General features: G+C 40.1%; 1 protein-coding gene across 7 annotated transcripts in view; it reads right to left on the bottom strand.

The window, feature by feature from the left end:
* The window catches only part of LIN52 (lin-52 DREAM MuvB core complex component), a 62,177-nt gene that overhangs the window by 29,669 nt on the left and 15,558 nt on the right, over nt 1-16,950 (bottom strand). The window lies entirely within an intron of this gene.

Raw genomic sequence — 16,950 nt, 5'->3', positions numbered from 1 at the left:
CTGCTCAGGGCTTTAGCCAGTCAAGCCTTAAAAACAACTGTGGATGGAGACTGCACAACGTCTCTGGGCAATCCTTTCAATACCTGACTGCTCCATGCCAAAAAAGTTTTCTCTTAAATCCAGTCAGCAACTTTCTTGCTTCAATTTATGACTGTTCTCTCTTGTCCTCCCGCCATGCAGCACTGTGCAGAGCCTGACCCCATCTTCTCAGTAACCTCCTCCCAGGTACTAGCAGACAGCTATCAGGTCCCTGTGAAGTCACCTCTGCTCCATGCTGAACAAGCCCCATTCCCTCAGCCTCTATTCAAAGGGCAAGTGCTCCAGCCCCCTGAACGCCTTGGTGGTCCTCCATTGAACTCACTCCAGTTAACCAACGTCTTCCTCATGCTGGGGCATGGAGGACACCACTGGATGTGGCACTGCAGATGCAATCTAATGGCTGCTGAGTAGAGGTGAACCATCACCTCCTTTGATCTGCTGGCTATTCCCCTGTCAACAGATGTGTATGCAATCCTACATTCCTTTCCCAAATTCTACCTACTTGCTATATTCCTGTTCAACGCTGTTTCCTAGCCTTTGAACCTCCACCTAGCCACTGCTTTGCCTACTGTTCCAGGAAACTGGAGCACCACAGTCAAAAAGCTGTGCATTTCATACCCTTAGACGGGAGAGGAACTGTTTGCTCCTCCAAGTTTTCTATGCATACATTAGTAAACAAAATTTGTCAGCATTTTTTTAAATGTATATGTTCTCTATTCTCAAGCAAGCCAGGTACTAGGCTTGAAAATCTTGAGGCAACCCAGAGAACTATCTGTGGAAAACCAAACGACAGTTTGGCCTGCTACCCAGAAACATCCATCACCCAGCCTTTTTCTGTTGGGATCTGTGTTGAATGACGTCTTCTGCAGGTTAACAATTAGTTTTTAGCATAAGGGTCCTGTGTCATCGTCATCATCTCCCCAGGAGACAGAAACAGGCTGAGTGATTTTTAGATTATATGCTCTGATAAGATACAGGCTCCTGACTCACTGTGTGCTTGTGCCATGCAGGCCACCTGCTCTATGGAGCTGCCACCATGGACACCCTCAAAAAGGTTTAATAATGATGTTCTCTCCAGAGATGTAACTCAGATCATGCTCTGCATTTACATTCTCTATCACTGACTAAAATCTTGTACATAAAATTCTATCAATTGATAGGATCTAAGACTAGTCACTAAAAAAAGATTGTAGAAACGTTATTCCCTATTAAACAAGAATCTGTCAGGTCTGTAGTCATAAAAACTGTAAATGAACACAGGAATTGAAAAAGCAGGGCAGATCAGTGATTTACCCAAGCAGGTATCCTGTCTGACTATACCAAATATCAGAAGCATCACAGAAACAAAACAAAAAAACCAACACCACCCCCCAAAAAAAACCCCAAAACCACAACCCCCAAGGAACCCCATTATAAAGACATATGGAATAATCGCCTTCGAAAGACTTCTCTTCCTAAGCGCTTGTTTTGTACCCTGAAGCAGTTGATATTTCCTATTAATTTTGGATTTTATACTGCTCTAACTAGAAATGTTCTCATCATCCATTTAATTGCCTGATTCCTTTTCCATAGCTGCTAAGTACTTGGCCTGGGGAAAAAAAATAAAATTCCCTATGTGGCAGAAAGTTCTGCATCAAATCATTCATCGTATAAGAAGCATTCCTTTTTGCTACTTTTAATCTGACGAGCTTCCATTACTTTTTTCCTGCATTCTCCCCCACTTTCTTTTCATGGTTGGGAGTCAATAGGAATTTTCAATTTATCTCCTCAATTGTAGAGATGTAAAATAACAACTGCGCTACCTTTCAAAATCAAAGAGATTCACTTTTTTTCACATTCTCATGAAGAAATCTCTTGATTTAAAAGCAGCTCTTGAAGTGAATGGTGTATTTCACACTATCTCAAAATTATTCCCACCCAAAGACTGCCTGAAGTGACAGAGTATCTGAAGTTACAAAAGAGAGAACGAGACTTACTTCCTTTCTGGGGAAAGATTATGGAACCTTATGCAGAAATATAGGTGATGAAGCACAAACAACTATTAATGTCAAGCAGAAGAGGTGGCAAACAGCACAATAATTCGTTGTGTCTTGGGATACACTCAAGCCTGAAGACGTACAGGGGCAAAGCAATCTGCTCTGCTTCACCATGCTGGGCACTGTGCTTCCACCTGGCTGTTCCGGACCATCCCAGGAGCTCAGGAGGCTTGGGGGGCTCGCGCAAAACATGGTTAAATGCTGCCACATTCACCAGCTGCACACAAACTCCAATTACTTTGTGTAGCTATATTCTCCAGCAAGTTCGGATAGATTTGTCATGACGATTCTGCCAAACCGCAAGTTTTGAGCTCAGAAGCGTCACAAAAACCCTATACTTAGCAGTTCAAGTATAAAGAGCTATCAAGTGAAATTGGCCCAAGTACAGATCCTTGTGTCACCACCTTCTAGCCAACTTATGCCAATTATCTTAAAATCTATGCTTTCCAAACCTATCAAAGTGACAAACCTTTGTTAAGGAAAAAACCTGCATCAGTGTAGTTTAACTAAAACTTTGTGATTACAAATGCATACAAAGATCATACTTAGTTTGTTAACTTTCTCAGACTTACCTAACCAGAAGTAAAAGCAAATTACAATTACTTTACAACTTCTTGAAAAAAAAGGGTTTGCTATTTACGTACATGACATAAAACATTTACAGATATTACAGCCCCTCAAGCAGCCTGCAATATATACAGAAAGCAAGAGAACGAATTTTCCTCTACTCCTTCCCTTCCATTTTATAACAGATGAAAAAAGCAATGCTGTGACTAACTGCTGCCATGTTTGATCTCCAAGTATGTCCTCTTCTGTTTCTGATAATAGTTCTGGACGATATTATTTGTTTTCAGAAAGCATTATCTCAAATACAGCAAAAGTTGTGTCACTTAAGGTAAAGTTTTCTTCAATATATACAATTACTGGGCTAGAATGACAGCATTCCCTAGAAGACAGCACTTTAACGTGCAAATGGAAACTTCGTTTCTATGCCTGATGCATTCCCTCCTGCTATGCAACATCTCCATCCATCCCTCAGGTTCCCATACACACAAATTGTTATATATCCTTCTCTGTCAAGTTCCAAGATTGAGGGAACAGAATTATTATGAAACAAGGAAATCCCATTTTAATCTCATGAATAGTGTTTTATATCCAAGGCTTAGATCCATGCCAACTAAATTAAGGTTCCAGACTGAAGTGTCTTAAATTGAGAACCTCATATAAATCTACAGAAAGATATAAATGCCTCCAAAACAGCAGCTCATCTTATTTAAGATCTGACTGCCTCCACAGTTTGGGGTGATTCTATTTCTGATTTGGGGGGTCCAGGTAGGTGTCAAAATGTAACAGCTACAGACACTGGTCCCAAACGTCAGGCATATCTTTTTGTGGCATTTCCTAGAACAGCTTTCTTAAGCAGTTGGTCAAAAAAGCCTTGAACACTCCTGCAGAACACTGGTTTTATATCATCAAAGCCCTTCAAGGAATACTCCGCAAAGTTTATTTCAAACATATCTGTTATTAGGACATATCATGCTAAAGTGGAGGAAGCCAACATGTTCAACAGTGTCAATAAAAAGAGAAGAAAACAGCCAGGGTGCTAACTTGACAAATACCTTTAAAGAAATACAGCTAGCTAGCAGTGCTGATGTATGTCTTGAATAATTATTTTGATGCCTGGAAGTTCTTGTTGTTGATCAAGTACACACTCTGCTACATGGTGTACAAACAGAGGACAAGTTATTTCTGCCCCAGGGAGCTTAGGAGAGACACTATATAAATACAGACAGACAATAGAGGTACACAGTTAAATGAGACAACACTGAAAAGTATCATACTTACAACACATCATCTTAACAGTTATCAAGATTTCTACACATGCTGTACAGCAGCTGGAAGGAGGGTGAGCTAGCTCCCTGCATGTTTACAGAGTATGCCTCAAAAGTGTGCAGGGAAACCAGGTTCTTAGAAACCACAGCAACGGCTCGTAGTAACTTGTATTCTTGACAGACTAGAAGTGTCTGCTTTCTTCCTGTTACTGGAGGCAGTATATTAGTTAAAGCACAAATAAAACCATGAAGAGAAAGAAAAGTGGTTTGATACAATACTAAAGTATGTGGAGAAATGTATGGAGATCTTGATCAGTCAAAACAATGAGCTCATCTTTGCGAGTGGATTAAGGTTTGATAAGATCAGAGTAAAAGATTCAGGGAAAGGTGTAATATTACAAGAACTTGGATAAGAGCTGTGTGGACAGATAGGAAAGATGTTATTCCACAGGTGTTATACAGAAAAAAGGAAGAATATTTAGATTATAGCTTGGATGCCTGGACTTACTGGAGAGTCAAGCATTATACTTGGTCACAAGGCTAAGTGAGGGACAGAACAGCAGCAGTGTCCACGGTCATCAAAACACGAATCACAGACAATTTGTCTGGATATGGAGGAGGAGAGTGTAAAAAGCTCCAGTTTTCCACATCTACTCAGGTCCTCAGATATAAAAGAAATTAAGGTGCTGGTAGAAGACATTTTTAATCCAGTAGGTTCTAGACAGGTAACAATGTTCCTTAGCTCTCAATGCCGTTTAAATACTCTGAAATGGGTATGTTGCTAACTTAGTCACAATACAGAGCAATACATAAACAATACGAGGCAAACAAAGCCATGCTACATAGTCGTGATGTAGGCATTCATGCTGACTCCACATGACAGCTGTTTCATGTACACAACTTCTATAATTTCTTTCAAATTATTTGGCTGCTCAGGAAGAATAAAACACTACCTTAGTACAGTAATGCTTGTACAGAAATTATATTAAACAGCATATTTACTGAAAAGAAAGAAGATTCAAGAATACAGAAAAGACAGGAAACAAAGATAAAGTGGTACAGAACTGACGTTTTCATCATGCATAGTAAAGATTTTTCACTTCTCAGCTTAGTTGCCATAGCCAGTTACCATTTGAATCATTACACGACATCTACATCCCACTATCCTCACAATTTAATTAGAAGCTAAGTGATACCCACTCTAAACATCACCAGCACCCACAGTACCGCCTCCTCCCAGTGACCCACATGCAAGGGGCCCACAAACCCCTCCTGTCAGCAGCCAAAGAAACACCCATCACTGGGACAGATGCTGTCACTGGCTTGCGGAACTTGTGCCTTCTCTAGGAATCCAGCAGCAGGTCTGAGCTAGCGAGTACAGTAGGACTGCTCCAAAGGATGAGTGCTTCACGTTGCTTTTGGTGCTGAGCTTATTGAAAGATCACTGCTTATTTGCCCACATGGCACAAATACCACGATGACTGGCAGACAAGCAGATGGACAAACAATGTAAGTCAGGAAAGAGAAGACTACTAATAGGGCTTGCCCAAATGCTAAATGTTTCAAGGAATACTTTGAAACACTGAAAAGGAATTTTGTTGCAGCGTACACCACACCAGCCTTAAATTCCTTTCTCATTAATCCATGGGTGTGTTGGCTTTTGTTTTACCCACTAGGCAGGGGGCACTCAAAATCCTCATTAGGAAGTGATCTGCAGCTATGCACCAGAGAAGAGTACAGCCTGTAGGATTTCAGATTTCAGCTAAGGCATTGCCTAGCAAGAAGACAGAGCAGCAGGTACATTTTCAATGCCATCTGCTGGATAAGATGGACAACTTTAATAGGGGAGAAACCACTGCTTTCCATCTATTGTCATCCGCACATACCAACAGTTCCCTCCTCTTCATACCTTACCTAAACAGAGATAAGAATGAAGTTGTCTTAATAAGAACATCTTATTCCCCACAGTCTACCAAAGCATCCAAGAAAACAAACAAGCTAATAGTTATGAAAACATCTGGATGAATAAAAATGACTACATGTTACTCCTGCTGAGAATTCAAGGGGTTCTGACAATGGAAAATATCTTAAATTTGATGAGAATACCTGATGCCTAGGTTGCAAAACATATTTCTGCACTGGGCCCATCTCATTTCTCATCCTAGAACAGCTACTACTTCTTTCTGAAAGCAGCAGTGACAAAGTCACAAAACAAGAAGGTTTTTTGCCTCTTGCCTAAAGAGTATTTTTCCCATTGGAAAGACCAACAACTGGCAGAGTTCACTCAGCTAAAGGAGTAGAAACAGACTTGTACGTCACAATAAAATGGAACAGACCACTACTCTTTAACAGACAGGTAACTTCTACTGATAACAAGTCCAACGCAGAAAATACCCTAGAATTTGAGAACTGGTATTTATTAATACAAGGTGAATAAAAGGTTGGATTCATCCTGAAGATGAGGAAGAACATTCTGACTTCTGTGAATTATAACTTATATTCTGGTCATTCAAATTGCAAAGCTTCATTAAATGTGTCTCAACTGACTGCAGAAACCACTGATGATACAGATATCCATAATTTCTCACAAAGCACATCTGGACACATTCCTCCTGTGATAGTATAACCAAGGAACTTCATGAGGGTCATTCCACCAGAGTCTCCAGGTCTATCCTGCCATTTAGACAGCTATTGGGTCACGTGGATTCAGTAAAAATTCAGGGATAAACATGAAACGGAGTCTGGCATGAGGCTGATACAATTCATATATGAGATGCAGCAACAGATTGCACTCCCAGGTCCTCAAATATGAAAATTGTACTTGCTGACGTGAAAAAACAACAATTGTTAATAAACAGATATTCTGCTCTTCAACGCTCCATATGGCAGTCTGATGGATTAAACACCAGCAGAGTGTTGATCACTCTAAAAGCTCATATTGAGATGATCTGGAAAATCTGTCTATCTACAATTTACGAATTCTGGTTAATTTAATTAAAATGCTGCATCACTAAGTGCCTTAATATGTGGAAAGCCATAAGCTTGTGAGGTTCCTGGCACATGCCTGCTTTCAGAAGAAGCTACAGAACAAATTAGCAAGAGTCTCCTTTTTAATTCAGGATATACAAAAGGAGGACTCCTGAGCTAGAAAATCAGTCTAAGCTTACATGCAGGGAGAGCAGAAAAATCTCCAAAATAGGCAGAGGGATAGGTGATACAATAAGGCTAAGGATGTCAGTAGCATGAGAGAAACAAGAACATAGGCTGTTAAGGTACTGGTGACTTCTTTGAAAGGGGTCAGCCAAGGTTAAAGAAAACTAGATGGGTTATAAATAGTTAGCAGACAGAAATGGAGAAAGAGGTCTGAGGTTCAGGAGAGGAACTGTCCTCTTGCAAGGGGACAAAGGCCAGGAAATCCCAAGAGAGAAGGAGCCCATGATCAACATGCTTGGCCAAAGGTAAACCCAATGCTGTAATATACCCTTACCAAGGGAGCCTTGAGATCTGACTGCTTCTTAAATCGAGACTGCCTACAGCACATACAGAATCAATTACTGCAATTTAGCTAAGGGGTGGTACCTGTTCATTTTCAATTTGGTGCCGATGCCATGAAAGAGAATCCTTGCGGCTGAGCCAGCTTAGAAAATTTTTTCCTTGCTAGAAGCATGGCTGGATGAAAGAATACAGATATTCCCAACCAAAAAAAACTCTGACAGGAGACAGGTGAGTAAACTTCTGGGACGTGAAAGCAGATGATAAGTTTGGGAAACAGATAGAAAACCTTTTCCACATCTGTAGCAGCTCTGTGTTAATGAAACCCAAGACATTCCCAGTACATTCATTACTGTCTCTGGAATGGACCCATGTATATTAATTTTCTTACACTTAATATCTACTTTTGTTTTTCCTAAACCAAAAAAGACGATGCTGGCTTAGTTGTTAGCAGCTGAAGCTGAGGATGCAGCATCAAGGGTTTTCCAGGCATGACTGCTAAAAGTTGAGGAGTCTGAAAAAATTAAGTGGTGTTATCAGGGAACTGTCCCAGAAGAGCAGACAGAAGTCCCCATGTTACACTACTATCTCAGTCCACTATAATTCAGCAAAGCATAAATCCTTTTTTCCTTTTTGCATTCTCAAAAATATCTAGCGTAAAGAGAAAAATTTCAAGAAGGAAAGAACAGAAATTTTCCCTAGGAACACATTAGTTAGGCTCATTTCTAACACTAAACAGAAACAATTTTGGATTTTGTCATGCAGAATGATCATCTTCCTTGGAAAAAGAGGAGTAGCCTCTCTTATATGGCAGTTGGTCCCCTACTTGTACAGGTAGGTGAAGTTTTACCTTCAAAACCCAGGAGGATCGGTTGACTTTCTGCAACAGAGGATAGGGCATGCGAGGAGGCTATGATGAAAGCCTGATTGCGTTCTGCATCTAGCACAGCATTATAAAGGAAGACTGTCACACATTAAAGGCCACTTCAACTGTGTTTCTACAGCTTATTGCATGACAAGAACAAACATTGACATTTTACAATGCACACCCCTATACTAATCTTTCCTATAATGGTAGAACTCAGAAAAATTGATCTGGAGTAAATAAAAAACAAAGCCATGTGCTTAGAGAATAAACCCCATTTTAAAAAAGCCCAATCACATTTACATTTTGCTCTCCAGTATCATCTCTATGCTTCCTCTAGACTATTTCCAACTACTTCTCAGGACGTGTGACTGAGCATGCTGGAGCCAAAGTTAATTATTTCCATATTGAAATACAAGAGTACTGATCTTCTATACTATTAAAACCCTAAGAAGAAGTGCCTAAGACAGAAAGCAAGGCGGGAAATAAAACCTTCCTTCCCCTAAGTCTTCTCTGCTTCAGAGAGACCAAGCAGCCTGCTTTCAAAACAAGAGCAAGTGATATAAGCAGACAAAAGCAGATCTGAAAGGTGAGCAAACCCCACAAGCCACACAGTCATTATTACTGTGTCGACAGCACACTTGTTAAAAATGTATATTTCAATTTTCTGTATTGCTAAAGGTCCCAATTTGCCCACGGATCTAGCTAAGCTGCCATTTTCTACCACGATAGAGTCTAATCTTTATTTAATGGATTTAGCATCTATCTTCACTAGAGTGGTCTCTAAGGGAAAGGGGAGGGGAGTATGAAGGGGCATGAGGAGATGATCAGAGCCCCCCTCTCCTTCATCCATCCGGCGCTCATGTTTGTGTTCAAAATTCAATTACCTCCTTATTGATACTTCACAGAGATATTTAAGCTGCAAACATGAAGCCCTGATTTCCCAGGGGGCCATGCCCCTCTCTATTTCACTGCTCTGCTTCCCCCAGGGTGAATTCCTGAGGCGTCCATATTAATAGGTAATCAGTCACAATTCATTTATTAAACAGCTAGCAAGGTTTATCAGCCTGCCCTGATTAGCCGGAAGAAGCCACTGAATTCCTAATTTATTTATGGAAATGTAAGTGTCTTTTTGAATTCCATTCATGAAAGACAGGGGTGCCATGGGTCTGGCACAGTGAATTCTAGCAGGGAAGCAGCAGGCAACCCGGAGACTGAGGACTTTGCAGCTTCAGCCCGGGAAATGCACTATGGTGACCCTGGCGTGATAGATAGATTCAGGGCCAGAACCTCACACGAGCATTCAGAAGCCAGCTCTTCAGAGAGCAGGAATTGCCATCCCTTGCAACTAGAGAATTACCATCCTGATGGCTCAGGGTGTGGACGGGCTGAAAAAAAGTTCTCTAAACAGAGCAGGTGATGTGGTGAAACTGGGTCAAAATAACAATAAAAAAAAACCAGAAGCATTTTTAAAAGTCCGAATAAAACATTCGGAACAGTGATGAAAACAACTGCCAGGTAACACTAATATATGCATTTGCGTATGAAGCTCAGCTTTTTGAAAACTGCAGACTGTTACAACCTTTTGCTATAATCATTTCAACTGATTTTAAAATACAACAGACACTGTCACTGTACTTTCAAACTGAGACACGGAAGCTCAGTGATACTGCTGGATTACCAGAAAGTGAAAACAGCAAACAAATGAAAAAGTCACTTTTCCATTGTTTTAAACAGAGAAATGGAGCACCCAGTAAAAAACAGACCTTGAAGTGAAAAGACTTATACATGCACTTAATACATCTTAAGGTAATTAAGATACAGCTTCAGATAACATAAAGCTTATATACAGGCCTCTGAAGGTTCAAGGCTATCACTGGTGAAAAATCACTTTCTTTTTATCCCTTTCAGCTGCACAGAGATCTCTGAAACTCATGTTCACCTGAATTCTACCCACCATAGCTACTTCACCATGTAACAACTAGGAAAGATTATAGAAAATGTTTGTTTCCTTTTTTTCTCCACACAAATTTGTGCCAAGTAACTTTCACTGTATCCCCCCCTCTATGTTTAGTGACTTTTCTGAACTGCTCAACTGGGAAGTAAACATAGGGATTGTATTTTTGAAGCCTCCAAGCAAGCAGGATGTCCCTCAGGCAGATGCAAAGCCAGAAGAGTATTTTTAATTCATTTTTTCCTACATTACTTGTATCTCAAAACTGACAGGGTTTAACAACGTACAGCGTTATATGGAATATAGACATAAACATGTTTAAACATACTGAGAGCACTTCTGTCACACTAATTCAGTATGCCACTCCATAATATTGTATCTAACGGAAATTATTTCACTTCAATCAGAATTACTTGAAAAATTATTTCAAAAAGCAAACAAAAATCTTATGTAGTTTAAAACTGGCTACACCTATGTTTACCCTCTGAATTTGCAAGCACAAGCTCAATAGTTGCATACAAGGGTTTAATTCACTTAAGATCTCATTACACAGAAATTTCACTAGTGTATAAAAACCCATATAAAATCCCCATTTCGACTAAACTAGCACAACCCATATCCTTAAATAAAAAAGATATGATTTCCTCTCAGATGACAGTGGTCAGACATGAAAAGATATAGTACGTGCAATAAATACATCCAAAATGCTAGGAGGAATGAGTGTTCAAATTCATCTATGACCAGAACTTGTGTGTTGCAGGTGTTTGCAGTCAGGGATGGCATGGGGAAACAATTCCTGGAAGAAGCATCTTTTCAGTGCCTGAAAAAGTAATCAATAGCTTAATCGTTATTAGTTTGTGTTTTATGCAGACAAGGGTAATTCAGCAAATTTTTCCTACTACAAAAAGTAGCTCCAAGAAGAAGGGGAAAAAAGAACTTACAGGAAAGATTTCTCAGTACCTTTCCTCCATTGCACAAGGACTTCCACACTGGCACAGCCGGCAGACATCACAGAATTTTACAACAGGCCCAAACATCTAATCAAGATGTAGCTCTCAACAGGCAGTTTCTCCAACCCTCATTGCTCAGGGAACTGCAAATGCTACCAATGAAAGTAAAACCACCTGTTCCCCTCCTCAGTCTAGCCATACCTCACCTTTTCCCCCTTCAGCTGTAAATTCACAACTGATTTCAAGTGAGGGCTTTGCAGAGTACACAAGACAGAACTCATCACAGACCAGGACACTCGTGCATGTCCTTACTGGGGAGCACACTGAGCACCAAACTCAACATTATTTTCACTCCCTCAATACATAAGTTCCTTACCATACAGAAGACTACAGCACCATCCGTAATGGACATCCAACCCATGCTGCCCAAAAGTATTGGAGAATATAAACTGTAATCACATTGCACTTATTTCTAGTCTTCACAGGTGGTATTTCTAGTTATTTCTAGTCTTCGCAGCTTTCAAAACACAACCAAGTGAAAGCAATGCAGCACTGGCTTTCTGAAACCAAAGACAATTCCTCCAGGTGATGCAAACTGTTGTCATTCATGTCAGTAGATGTTCCTTCTCTGGTTCTGTTTAAGACATCAGAGTTTTGCACTGAAATTATTACACAACGCTGCTTATGTCAGCACACACACCCAATGAAAGAGCTTACCTACTCAACTGCCTTGCATTCATATCTACATGTCAACTCCCCACATGTCACCCGCTAGCTTCCCAAGCCATCAGCCTCCCAAGCCATCGGCTTCCCTCATGCAATGCACTGTCAGTACAAAACCACACATTTGGAAAAGCAAAACTACAAAACAGTACAAGAATAGAATTTAGTACTATAACAGAGAACGCATCATTACAATCTTTTAACTACTTGACTCACTTTCAAACTAACCATTTTAAAGGGCATTTTAATATAACCAAGCCTGATACAGAATTCCCAGTTGAACTCAGCATGATACTGCACATGCGCCAAGGCAGAACTGAGACTGGTGTTCCTGTGTAACACCCAAAGGAAGGGTTTGGAAATAAAACCCTGAAGTATCATATAGGTATTCTTTCCTTTCTAAATGCCACTTGATACAACTTGATGACAAATGCCTATTACTCTGCTGAAAATTACTGTTCATACTTTCATCCTCTCCATTTCCATACATTTCATCTAGTCATCCATCTTACACATTTATTTCTAATGCTCCTGCAACAATGCCCATATACTTCTAAGGTTACTACAGTAACCAACTGCATGGCTACAATAAAGGCTGGGATAATTATTTCCTGTCTTTCTTGCACACACATGCAGTGCTGATAACATCACACTTCTAGTGACTTACACAACGAACTTCACAAACCACACACACAAAAATAATTTCCTACGCTACTTAAATGCTGTAACTTAAGTGACAATCATTTACACCCAGATCAGAACACAATTCAGAAAAAAAAATGAGAATCTCTAATTGACACTGGAGAAAATTAGACACTAATTGCATTTGCTGTATTTTGCTGATGACAATAGGATAGTATTTGCCAAAAAAAAGTATTACGAGTTCTTTAACGACCAACAGGTTGTTAAGACCTTTGTCATGCAATTCATTGTAAACGTAACATTTCCAACTGCAGAGAGCCCTCTAGAGCTACCACAGGATAACAGTTCAGCAGACCACCGGGAGAAGGGCACCAACACCACTTTATTGCAACACTTGGGCTCTTCACAGATTCGCCTCCAGCTATCAGATCAAACCTGATTTTACCAGGTTCAGTAGAACAGAGATTAAACCCTACAGTCACAATTTCGGACTAACGTCTGTTGAATTGCCACTGAACCTAAAAAACTAAAATGTAACGATAGGTTTCAGAGACATTGTGCAAGGACTTAAAAGACAGACTTGTATTAGTTATGAAACAGATCTTTGTAAAATCACCAAATATCTGGAAAGCCAGATTTTACATGACAGTGTATACTCACACCAAAATAATTGGCACTTTGTGCAGTTTAAACGCTATTTGGATATATGTCTCCTAGCACAGAAAGCTCTCCATAAGGAAATGCTCTATCAGTGTAAAATAATTTCGACACAGAAGATATATTCTGCTGAACTTTATCACAATAAGCTTCACCAGCTTTCACTACAAGTGCTCAAAACAGAACCCAAGCAAAATCTGTTTAACTGGTTATTAGACACTTCTCAGTTGCCACCACTCCTGCGCCTGCACTGTAGCAACCCATCAGTAAAAATACCTCCTTAAAATTAAATTATGAACTGACAATCTCTACTTATGCAGCACGGAGTTTCCTATTCCCCTCTCCCCAATTACAGTAAAGAGTTGTAACATAAATCACAGGAAAATAACTGAACTGTATCCTTTAGCTCTACTGTCAAGACTTACAACTGTGAGAAGCAGTAAGCACAACTTTATTCTCTCCTCATTGTGATCAAAAATTTCTGCAAGAATAAAATTTCTGAAAGAATAAACCCACCCATTTTCTCAGAACCAAAACCCATCAATACATAACATTTTGGGACTGACAACTGAATTACAGCATGCCAACCACAGGTTTGGTTCCACATTTTAAGAGCTTAAGTTAACCACTGAAAGTTATGAGCTTAACTTTCTGTATGTTAATTCATCAGGCTTAATTATGATACCAGTTTGCAGCGTGCTCAGGGAACAACAATCTCTTGGACACTTTAAAGAACCCACAAACAGCCTTCAAACATGCTTTCATGGGCAAGTATAAAGTAATGTTTTATTACCAAAATAAATTTCTAAGAGCCAGCACTTCACTAGAGGGGGGAGGTGAAGAACAAACTTGCAATGAATCTGATGAGAAGAGGTAGTATGTTTACTCTGCTGGCAACGGCATTAAGCACCCTTTTTTGATCTCCAGCTAGAACTCAAAAACCACAGCAAAACGCTCCTGTACAGATGGAGACAATCCAAAATGTCTCAGCACCTGGCCAAATTCACATTAGGATTAACAATTCACAATTAGGATTTTTAATAGTGAAGTAAGCAATAGGTATGTAGTAAATTCTCCATCACTATTGATTTGGTTTAGTGAGGCAGGATTATTTTTTTTTTCTAAAAAAGACAGTTTTTAAACAAGGGAATTCAGGCCAGAAATTGATTCAAAGCAGCCTCCTAGCCACATGATCAAAATTTTTCTTGTGACTTTCTAAACTGTAGTTCTTTCCCACAGCTCAGGCTAGGTCTCATTTACTGGCTCCATTTCCTAGAGTGGCCTTTTAGGATGCTCTGAAAGCGTTGGAAATAACTGATCTCTTTAAATTCTAGTCTTCTCAGAAGATTGCCCTTAGGCCTGAAACCAAATAGACTTATACTTACAGAGCAACATATGAATAAGAGCAACAAAACACTGTTTTCAACACTCAGATCTATAAAGTGGCTGGAACTAATTAGTAGGATCCATTTTAACTTATCCTGAACTTACTAAGATATTTTATGTTGACTTGAGAGGGGCCTGAACTGAGTCATCTAAATACAGAGCTGAAACAAAAATCAGACTTAGTATCAAAAAATGAGGTTTGTTCCCTTTCCCTCCCTGCACATTTCTGTCCTACCATCTGACCTCTGTTCCCTATCTCTTCTTACCTGTTCCATAGTCTCATGATCAACCCAGTATTAAAACCCCTACCTTCAGCCAGTCTATCCTTTTATCTCACAGTATTATGCAATTGCTACGTATCTGGTAAATATATACTTCCAAGCACCCTTAAAAACTAGGATGAACAAAATGTTTTCCATTTGACAAGGTCTCCTCTTTCCTATCTCTTTTCCAAGCTCCCTGTGTTGGTCACTCAGCTCTGTGAATAAATCCATTTCCCCCTCACAGCTTCCTCAAGCAGTAGCAACAACATGAATTTCACCCTTACTCTGTCCAAGCCAGCACCAAGCCAGAGGAGACCTGTTATTTTTACTCTATAGACTCTTAGAAAAGACCAGCCTTATAAGTAGCAAAGTAAGCCACAAGAGCTCTCAGTCCAGTACAGTATCACACTAGGTCCAACTAATACATGAGAAGCCCTTTTATAGCCATTAAAGTTAGATTTGTTTAATGAAAACGAAATAATAATTAAAAAAAACCATCAACCCCAGAGCAACAATGAAATTGACCTAAAGAAATCTGTAAGAGGAAATAAAGGCAAAGCAACATTGCAAGGAGACAAAGTCTTACATTATTAGACTAATAGATATAGCTGGGGAGGAAATGCAAGCTTCCATGCACTCAAGTTAGTAGCTCTTTAATTAAAAAACATATGACATTATATTGTTAAATTTAACAAGATCCTGAAAAGTATTACACAGAAATGTAGAAATAGGTATATTTTCAATAGACAGAGCTATAGAAGCTTCAGGTTTCTGGGAATACACCAACTGCAGTTGGGGAGGGTTGGCAAGAAACCTCCCTTTGCCTGCTCCTCTGCAATTGTGCAGGACAGCAAGTACCTCTCACCCTGGCAAAGTCCGCTGTTGGGGGCAACATACTACAAGAGTACTGGTCTGAGTATGGCAGCTCTCATGGTCCTGTTAAAAGCTGCTTCCTGAATTGATATAATGTTATGATCTATGCTATTACTGGCCGAAAACATTAATTTAACTCAATTAGTTGCTTCATCTGCCAATCCCAACACAGCACTTAAGCCAAACCAAAACAAAACCCAACAAAAAACACTCCCCCTACACAACATGCTATCCTTGAAGTCAGGAGTGCAGTTCCCTGTTCCAGCTATTTTTATATCAAGCTCACCGCTATATTCACCAATGCCATTTTAATGCAGAAAATTCTCAGAGAAAAAAAACATCACTGTTTTATATAGATCAGTCACTTCTCTGTCCTAAACCCCCAAAAGCCCATGGCCGTAAACTCCAGTCCTGTTGGGACACATGGATATGCTACGTTTTTGTAAGAGTTTTATTCTATCTTACATCCAGTTTCCAGTGCCTAACAAACTGCAAATAGCTATCATTACCTCCATGCTATTAATACCAGTAAATCTTTGATATTCTGAAATAAAGCTATTGCCTTCTTTTATAATCAAGTACAATGTCCATGCATCAAGGATCGTTATTATAGAAGACGGGGCTTAGACATAAAACAAAAGGTATGTGCAGGTGACATCAGTTGTACGTGCCTGTGCAGAGACACTGAGCAGACCCCCACCAAGACCCTCAGAGGGGAGCAAGAACACACAGCCATCCTCATTAGAAACACATCAGGGCAGTAAACTACATGTGTAAACCAGGGTCATAGCAGAGTTCTCAGCTTTTTCCCTTCCCCCATAAAATGTGTATTTCTGCAGGAGATATATGGGAACTAGTTATGAAAGTCAAGCAATTAAAAAGCATTTCTGAGGTATTCATGGGACTGTACCAGCCACAAGTGCCTGACAGCTCTACGCGTGTGCAGGTCCCTGGAGAGCCATCACACTTCAATTACTATCACTAACATTAGTCATTATCAGGCTGGCTTCAGTCCCTGGGGAAGGCAGCTTGTGATGACAATATCCAGCCTCTCCTTGTAAAACAATTCATTAGGCAAAGCGGAACAGCTGGGGCAGCCACGTGGAGGTCTGCAGAGTGGCCGCCCCACCGGGACCTCCAGCCCCCCTCTTCCTTTTGGAGAGGGGCTGCCACCGCCCCCATGACAGCTGTAAAAGCCTCTGGGGACACTTCAGGTTTAATCAGTGCTCCTTATACTC

This window comes from Falco cherrug, chromosome 7 (assembly GCF_023634085.1).
Source record: "Falco cherrug isolate bFalChe1 chromosome 7, bFalChe1.pri, whole genome shotgun sequence".
Classification (NCBI taxonomy): Eukaryota; Metazoa; Chordata; class Aves; order Falconiformes; family Falconidae; genus Falco; species Falco cherrug.
Note: the sequence above shows the minus strand (reverse complement) of the source record. Positions and strands in the feature narration are given on the sequence as shown.